This window comes from Aricia agestis, chromosome 3 (genome assembly GCF_905147365.1).
Source record: "Aricia agestis chromosome 3, ilAriAges1.1, whole genome shotgun sequence".
Lineage (NCBI taxonomy): Eukaryota > Metazoa > Arthropoda > Insecta > Lepidoptera > Lycaenidae > Aricia > Aricia agestis.
The window spans coordinates 16,711,024-16,720,102 of NC_056408.1; positions in this window are offsets into that span (position 1 = coordinate 16,711,024).

A 9,079-nucleotide genomic window follows, 5' to 3' on the forward strand; every position below is an offset into this window, starting at 1 on the left:
GAAGAGAAGAGATAAATAAAAAAGAAATAACAATTTAACAAGTTTATTAAAAAGAAAAAAGAAACCTAGCTAGTCGGAGAGCGAGTAACGCGGGTACGAAGCCTAGCCTGTGATTAATTATGGGCTTACAGATTGTTTTATAGACTAAACTATAATAAAACTCGGTGGAGAAAATAATCACGTTGCACTTTTATTAACATATACATTTTGACCAAAAACTTTTAAGTTATCAAACTTAGTAAAAGGCTTTTTAAACCACAATTCAAAAGGCGACTTGCCTTTCTCATGACTGTGTCCTGTCATGTTTAGAATATAGACAGCAGTGTTGGCTGCTTCAGCCCACAACTCTTTGGGTAATTTTGCACTTAATAACATGGCTCGAGCTGCCTCCACCACAGTCCTATTGTCTCTTTCAATTTTACCATTTTGTTCTGGTGTATAGGCCGTAGATGTCTGGTGCCTTATGCCTTTTTCCTTAAAAAAATCTTTAACTGTTACGTTAATAAATTCAGTCCCGTTATCGGTTCTTACAACCTTTATTTTCTCAATTGTGTCTTGTTCAGCCAAATTTATAAACTCTTTAATCTTGTTCGGGACTTGACTTTTTTGCTTTAAGAAATATACAAATCTGTAAGTGGAATAATCATCTCTAATTAATAAGAAATATTTCGAACCTCCTAAGGACTCAACCTCCATAGGGCCACATACGTCCATATGTATTAACTGACATGGCCTCTTTGAAATAAAATCACTTCTCGGAAAAGGTAATCTGTGCATCTTACCTTCCATGCAAGCATTGCATATTACCATATCATTTTTATATTTTATTCCATTTTTATTCAGGAACTGCTTCACATATTGAATGTTTTGATGCCCTAGGCGCTCATGCCAGATCTGTAGGCTTTCTGCTGTCATGGCTACATTGGCAATAAGATTAGAATCATGGCTGAAACACATTATGTACAATTTCTTCATTCTGTACCCCGTTGCCACAGCTTTTCCTTTCTTGTTCTTTATTTCACAATAATCCTTTTTAAATTCCATTTTATAACCTCTGTCTATGACACTTCCAACAGCAAACAAATTAACTGTCAGTTTGGGAACATATAATATATTATGAAGAGTGGTGTCGATCCATTCCTCTCCGTCAAAAGCTTTAAGCATCACTTTACCTTTACCAATGACCTGTAGCTCTCTGCCATCACCAACTATTACTGACTGGTGGGATTCATACTCTTTAAAATCACTAAATAGGCTCCTCTGAAAACACATATGCTCGCTTGCACCAGTGTCGACTAACCAGCCTTTGTTTGCTTCATCATTCTTCATAATTGTTGTAAATGCATTATGCTTTTTGTTTGACTCGCTATCTTTGTAGACATCTCTGCTTTTCTCTTTATTCAGCCGTAATCTGCAAATTTTAATAGAATGGCCATATTTTTTACAGTAAAAACATTGCAACTTAGCTCGACAATCTTTTTTATAATGGCCTATCTTGCCACAACCAAAACACTTTACCTCGTTAAGTTTCTTAGTAGCTGTCGCCAGCGCTACACACTCTATTTCAGATTTAGTTTCATTACTTGAAATATTGCGATCTTCCTCAATCAACAATCTCCACAAGTTCTCCTACAGTTTGATTTCTGTAGGGACCGATTCCCAAGCTGCTATAAAATGGCGATATTTTTCTGGCAGCGACATAAGTACCTTGGTGATAACCATCTTGTCAGATATATCATCGCCTAACTGGCGAATATTAGCTCTTACTTCTTCTATTTTTGAAAAGAATAGGGAAATATCTGTATCACATTTGAGCGAATAAAACTTCTGTTGATCAAGATGATAGGATGTTGACGACTTTTTCTCGTAGATATTATTTAATTTCGTCCACATCTCGGCAGACGTATTGGCAGTAAGTAGGTGTGTCATTATGATTTGTTCAATATGTAAAACAATCCAACCTTGCGCCTTACTGTCTTTTGAAATCCAATCCTGGTACTCCGCCTTTTTGTCTTTGTCGGGCTTAGGTATGGAGCCATCCACGATATCAAATATGCCTTTGGCTTTTAGAATAACTCTCATCTGAAATTTCCAGGTGCACCATGTCGCACTTCCATTTAACTTTACTCCAGAAGATTGCGGTTGTGACATATCCATTTTCGTCCTCTCTTACGACGACCGGCGAATCGAACAAAGGAAAAAATGGCGTCCGATGGCGTCTTGACTCGGCAAATACCGCTCGCGAAAATCTCTTGCAATACGTTTGCTCTCGCCGTAATTTATTCACTAGCGTATTCTGGGCCCATAACCTGTGATTAATTATGGGCTTACAGATTGTTTTATAGACTAAACTATAATAAAACTCGGTGGAGAAAATAATCACGTTGCACTTTTATTAACTCATATGCGGAAGAGAACAAACATTTGACATTTGACAAAGACAAAGGATCTTGTACCACAGATAATTTCTTAATTTTTATATTTATTGAAGTCTACACTTCACATAGCCTCAGTCTATTTCGCAGTTTTTTTTAGTTCACGGGTAGAGACATTACAGTTATCTTAAGATCAGACAGCGACGTGGGGGACTCCAGCTCCTCAGGTCTCCGTGAGCCTCCAGACAGGCGTAGGGTCGACGGCCATCTGTTGGTGCCGAGATGTTCGGGACTAGGGCTTGAATATCGGATGGTTTTTCAATTCCGTAATTGGGTTTCGATATTCAGTATTTCAATTCCGGAATTCCGGAACTCAAAAGTGTCTTTTTTGTGAAAAAAAGTTTAAATTGAAAATATTGAAACCAAAAGATCAACGCGAGTGGGATTTGAACCCACGAGCCTGGCGATCCGTGCCAGCCACTGCTCTAACCAACTAGCACTGTGAGTGCAGAACACAAATAAAAAAGTTTATATTGACTCTATCTATCTAAGTATAAAAAGATTGCAAAAATGTCATACCTAATATTATTATTTTATTATTTAAATGTATGTTTTCTATCAAATACCATTAATTTTATGGATTTACTTTCTTAGTGTGTATTAGAAATATGATCAAATAAAACAATTGAAATGAAAAGTACTTGAGTTTTATATACTTATAAGAAAAATCAGAAATTATTCATTTGTAGTAATTAAAGTCAATGAAATCGCATAAGAAGCTCACTACACTAACGGAAACGTGCGACAGCTGTTGATGATTTATAATCTAAGTACATTTTTGTTTATAATGAAATTTTAAGAAGGTAAGCGCGTTCAAACTGTCGTCATTGAGTGAGCTTCGTACGCGATTACATATATTGGTGACCACCGAAAAAGCTCTTTCCGCTTCTACGCTCGTTGGCGGTATTGTTTTCAAATATTGGAAACATTTTTGTAGGTACTGTCCTCTAACGCCACCGTTTTCATAAACTGCCATCTCTACTCCTATTAAACTTTCTAAATCTAAAACGTTCGTCTTCCTTCTACTTTTTACTGTTAATTTGTTTTGTATGGTTTGTTGTAATTCTTTTTTAATGTCTTTTTTTTTCATTTTCTGTATTTGTTACTATTTCAATACAATCACTATTTTCTTCCTCTTCTCCTGGGATTCTTTCCTCCTTCTCTAATCTTTTAATTATTTTAATTATTTCCGTGAACATTTCTTCACCCGTTGGTTTGCTGAAGGTCCCAAGGTCAAAGTTGTCTTTGTGGTAGTCTTCAGAGTCGTAGAGATAAGTCAGCACAGATGCCAGTGGAAGCCGTCTTTCCTTTATTCTCTTTCTTAGGCTTTGTGCCAACTTATTGCTGATACTACCATTCAGGCTATCTAATGATTTTAACATAAACTTTAGGGCTGTGTCAGCAGTCATTAGATTAGCCTCCCTGGTGCACAGAGACTCTACGGTTATTTTGATGACATTGAGACTCTCGTGTAGCTCTTTGAGTATGGCCATGGATTCTTCATTTATGGGAACCACAATATCTAAGTCTAGAAAACCTTTGGTGATACAGGACTTCAACTTCAAAAATCTTTCGATCATGTCACTTAAACTGGACCATCTCGTTTTACAGTCCAATACTAAATTTAGTTCTTTCCCAAACTCTTCTCTTGCATATTTTTGAATAGCTTCGTTCTTTAAGCTTGACTTACGTACAGACATGACCAATTTTCGAATCTTTTCCACTGTTTCTTTAAAGTTAAGTTCTCTTTCTGTTTCAATTGTTGGTATATCAATATCAAAACCACTGTTAAATTCTTCACTTTCATCATCACTACTTTCCTCTAATGCCCCATCTTCGTCTTGATGTTCAGGTTCAAAAATATTTGCATCAATCGTTCTATCATTGTTGCTGTTATTTTCTTCGTTGGAGTTCTTCTTGTACAAAACATCAGTAACTCCTAATTGTATGCCATGCGCAAGACATATTTGGTGGTAGCCCTCGTAATATCGGCCCATTTTGATCATAACTGATGCTCCGTCAGTTGTCAAGCAAATTACGTCTTTATCTAGATCCACAGCAAAGCCTTTGAGATGTGCTTTCAGATAAGTAAGGGCGGTTATGGCAGGCATACTGCCTTCAATTCTTACAAGACCCAGGTTTTTGAAGTTATCTTTAAATTTGTCAGAGTGTAAATTTACATTCATGTATCGTCTGTTACGTGTTGAAGTATACTCGTCGAGAGTTACAGAATAACGTGTTGTGGTATCTTGTGGAACCAATTTTCATAGCACTTTTTCCATTCTGATTGAGGTATCTCCAAAACGTGCATTTTGAACGCATCAACAGCCTCTTCGCGGCTCGAAAAACGTTGACCACGTAATTTGTTCTTCGCGTATGGAAATAAAAAGAAATCGTTAGGTGCCAAATCAGGGCTGTACGGCGGATGACCAGTCAATTCGATCTTTTGACCCTCCAAAAACTGAGTTGTTTCAGCTGAGGTGTGACAGCTAGCATTGTCGTGATGTAATATGATTCTGCGTTGTCGGTTGTCCTTTCTTATTTCTTCAAAGACTTCTGGTAAACAAATGGTCGTATACCATTCAGAATTAACCGTTTTACGATTCTCTAATGGCACTGTAGCCACATGTCCATTAATTCCAAAAAAACAGGCGACCATTTGCTTCAAAGTACTTTTTGCACGAGTAACTTTTGTTGGTTTCGGCTCATCTTGGAACACCCACACCGTTGACTGTTGTTTAGTTTCGGGGTCATATGCATAGATCCAAGATTCATCACCTGTGTAGATATTATAAACGGCTTTTGACGTACCACGGTTGTATTTTTTTATCATTTTTTTGCACCAATCGACACGAGCCCGTTTTTGATCGATTGTCAAGTTGTGCGGAATCAAACGCGAACATATTTTTTTACAGCCAAATGTTCGTGTAATATTTTATGTATGCTCGTCATACTTATGCCTAAGGACGCCTCTGTCTCGCGATATGTAACATGACGATCACGCATTATTAGTTCCCGCACAGCATCTATATTTTGTGGGACAACAGCTGTTTTTGGGCGACCTTCTTTATTTTCATCCGTGAGCATAGACCGCCCACGATTAAACTCACTGTACCAGTGATAAACAGTGGTTTTTGATGGTGCTTCATCTCCAAAAGTTGCGGTGAGTTGAATAAAGCACTGTTGTTGATTTAGCCCACGCCGAAAATCGTAGTAAATCATTGCACGAAAATGTTCACGCGTTAAATCCATGGCAAATGAAGACACGCAATTTTCAAAATGACGCCACAATGGAAAAATAATTGACAGTCACATGAAACAAAATGTATTTTTCAACCAAAGAGTTCTATTTTCAAATGTTGTAATTACTTTTTAAATATTGTTCTTGTAAGTGGCCAGTTCCGGATACATAAATAGCAGCCCTCGTAGAGCCTTCCTGAATGTGCTTCTTGATGAGTGGCATTAATATTTCCGCAGACCTTTCATTGTCAGGACACACTTCCAGCCATCGCTCATCCAAGGTCATCGCTCCCATCTTGGATCATCCCTATCACCCAATGACCTTCGATCTGTCGAACACGGTTATATTTTCTTTTGCCAAATTTGGATTCGTCTATTTGTACAATTTTTCCTGGCCCTCCTATTTTCTAACTTGCTTGGTTATGTTCAAGCTCATAAATAACAATTATTTCTCGGCAATAGGTGTACCAGTCCGCCACAGTTTTCATGGAAATCACAGGCTCATCTTCGGTAGTAAGTTGTTTTTGTACTTGTATATAAGACAAGCCCTCTCTAAAACTTAAAAGCATACATGATTTGAAATACTAATGTGATGCATAACCTCATATTTTCAAACCAGGTTTTTTTTTTAAATGAAATAAGGGGGTAAACGAGCAAACGGGTCACCTGATGGAAAGCAACTTCCGTCACCCATGGACACTCGCAGCATCAGAAGAGCTGCAGGTGCGTTGCCGACCTTTTAAGAGGGAATAGGGTAATAGGGGAGGGTAGGGATGGGAAGGGAATAGGGGAGGGTAGGGAAGGGAATAGGGTAGGGGATTGGGCCTCCGGTAAACTCACTCACTCGGCAAAACACAGCGCAAGCGCTGTTTCACGCCGGTTTTCTGTGAGAACATGCTATTTCTCCGGTCGAGCCGGCCCATTCGTGCCGAAGCATGGCTCTCCCACGTTCCTTGTACCCGGCTCACACTCCTGTTCCTGTAGTTGCTCTTTCCGCAGCGGAATCCGCCAAAATGGGTTTCGGTAGACAGCGTCATTGGCCTGTGGTGTATATGACACATTTTCTCCTTAGGAATAAATCCTCTCTCCTCAGCAAACTGGATACACTGCTGTACCGTCCCAAGTCTTGTGAAGATTTTTTTCCAGTTCCACATCGACCTAAAACAAAAACAAAGCAAGTTGATTGAGAAAAATTTACACAACTCCCAGTTACCCAAAGTACAATATAAAATAAAGAAAGTGCCTCCGCTGTCGGCGCCGGCTCCCAAAAATATCAGTATAGGGAACCGGCGCGGCGGTATTTTGCCGGCAGCCGAGATTTAAAACAACGGCGGCTGATGCCAGCACTCAAAATGGGAGCCGGTCTAAGTCTTTTGGTCGCCTTTTTTAACTCCCTTTAACCTAACCTACAGCGTGTTATGTGACGGTCGCCGGCTGCTGCCGCAGCACAGTCACAGTTCAAACCTAACCTAGATTTGGACTTTCTGGATTGTGTTCGTTTTTTTTTTGGCGGGAGGCTGCGCCCCTCGAGCCCCCCTTTTATTTTATGACGGTCGCCGGCTGCTGCCGCAGCACGCTCGCGGCGCTCGCTCGGCTCCCTCTGTGTTGTGGTCTAAGTTCTAACCTAACCTACTCTTGGACTTTCTGCATTGTGTTTTTGTGTTTGTTTTGGCGAGTGGCTGCGCCCCCCGAGCCCCGCTTTCGAGGGGCCTGCGCTCCCCGTCCCCCCGCTTCGGTATCCGTGGTTAAGTAATTAAGTAAGACTGATGTTTTTGATCATTTTTCTGTCATTTGAGAAACGATGTTTGTCGAATAGGCGCCGGCAACCTATTCGGCAAACATCGCGTGACTTCGGCAAATTTCGAAAAACAGCGTCGGCAGCGGAGGTACTTCCAAAAATAAATATTAATCATCTATTAACACACACGCACAAGGCGAGACGAAAACAATAAAAAGAAAGTCGAGAAAAATACTAACCTCAACTCTTCCGAGTAATAACGAACTCGCCTTTCCCATGAACCAGAAGGGGTTGCTGGCTCGTGCAAGTCTCCAGATGATGTGGAAACTGGCATGACGAGATCTGCCATCCCACTTAGGACCAGCAATCCCACTAGGACCAGCCATCAAACTAGGACCAGCCATCCCACTAGGACCAGCAGGCGAAGTAGGCACAAGCAGCTCACTAGAGACCATCAACCAAAAGGAGGCGTAACAAACGGCTCAACAGAGTCCAACACTTGCACTACACTCAACTTTTCAGGCGATTCTGCGGAACTCGAAGACTGGGGCTACACTCTAGGGGTAGGGCAGACTAGTAACACGTGGGGTCAGGGTTGACTAACTCGGTTTTGTCAAAGGTGGGCAGGGCAGACATTATCCTAAATAAAACAAAAAAATGTAGTTGACAATCATTTTAATTAATTTGTATTGTCCACATGCACATAATTAATTGCCTTTAATAGTTCTTCGAATGGATCGGTATGGTTGACCCTTATTTTTCGGCTCCATAAGTTTTCGCACAGCCAATCCGTGAAATCTGCTTTAGTTTGTTCCTTCTTGAATTGTTTTTTCAGTCCCCTACACTGGCTCTCAATGCGCTGCGTGTGTGTCCCATCTGGTGCCACAAATTTGTTTCTGGGATCACTGTGATTCACCCTATTATGAGATATCCATGCTCAGGAAGGCTCATGTAAGCTCTCCAATAATCAGTATGGATAATAGAACCTTCCTGAACATGCTTCTTGATGAGTGGCACCAATATTTCCGCAGACCTTTCATTGTCAGGACACACTTCCAGCCGAAGGTCATCGCTCCCATCTTGGATCATCCCTATCACCCAATGACCTTCGATCTGTCGACCACGGTTATATTTTCTTTTGCCAAATTTGAATTCGTCTATTTGTATAATTTTTCCTGGCCCTCCTATTTTCTAACTTGCTTGGTTATGTTCCAGCTCATAAATAACAATTGTTTCTTGGCAATAGCTATAGCAATCGCACACAAGGCGAGACGAAAACAATTAAAAGAAAGCCGAGAAAGATACTAACCTCAACTCTACCGAGTAATAATGGACTCGCCTTTCCCATGAACCAGAAGGGGTTGCTGACTCGTGCAAGTCTCCAGATGATGTGGAAACTGGCATGACGAGATCTGCCATCCCACTAGGACCAGCGATCCCACTAGGACCAGCCATCCCATTAGGACCAGCAGGCGAAGTAGGCACAAGCAGCTCAATAGAGACCATCACTTGCGCACTACACAAAGGCACTGAAAAGGAGGCGTAACAAACGGCTCAACAGAGTCCAACACTTGCACTTCACTCAACTTTTCAGGCGATTCTGCGGAACTCGAAGACTGGGGCTTCGGAGACGCTCTGGCATACAAATGTAGTCAGACAGGAGTAC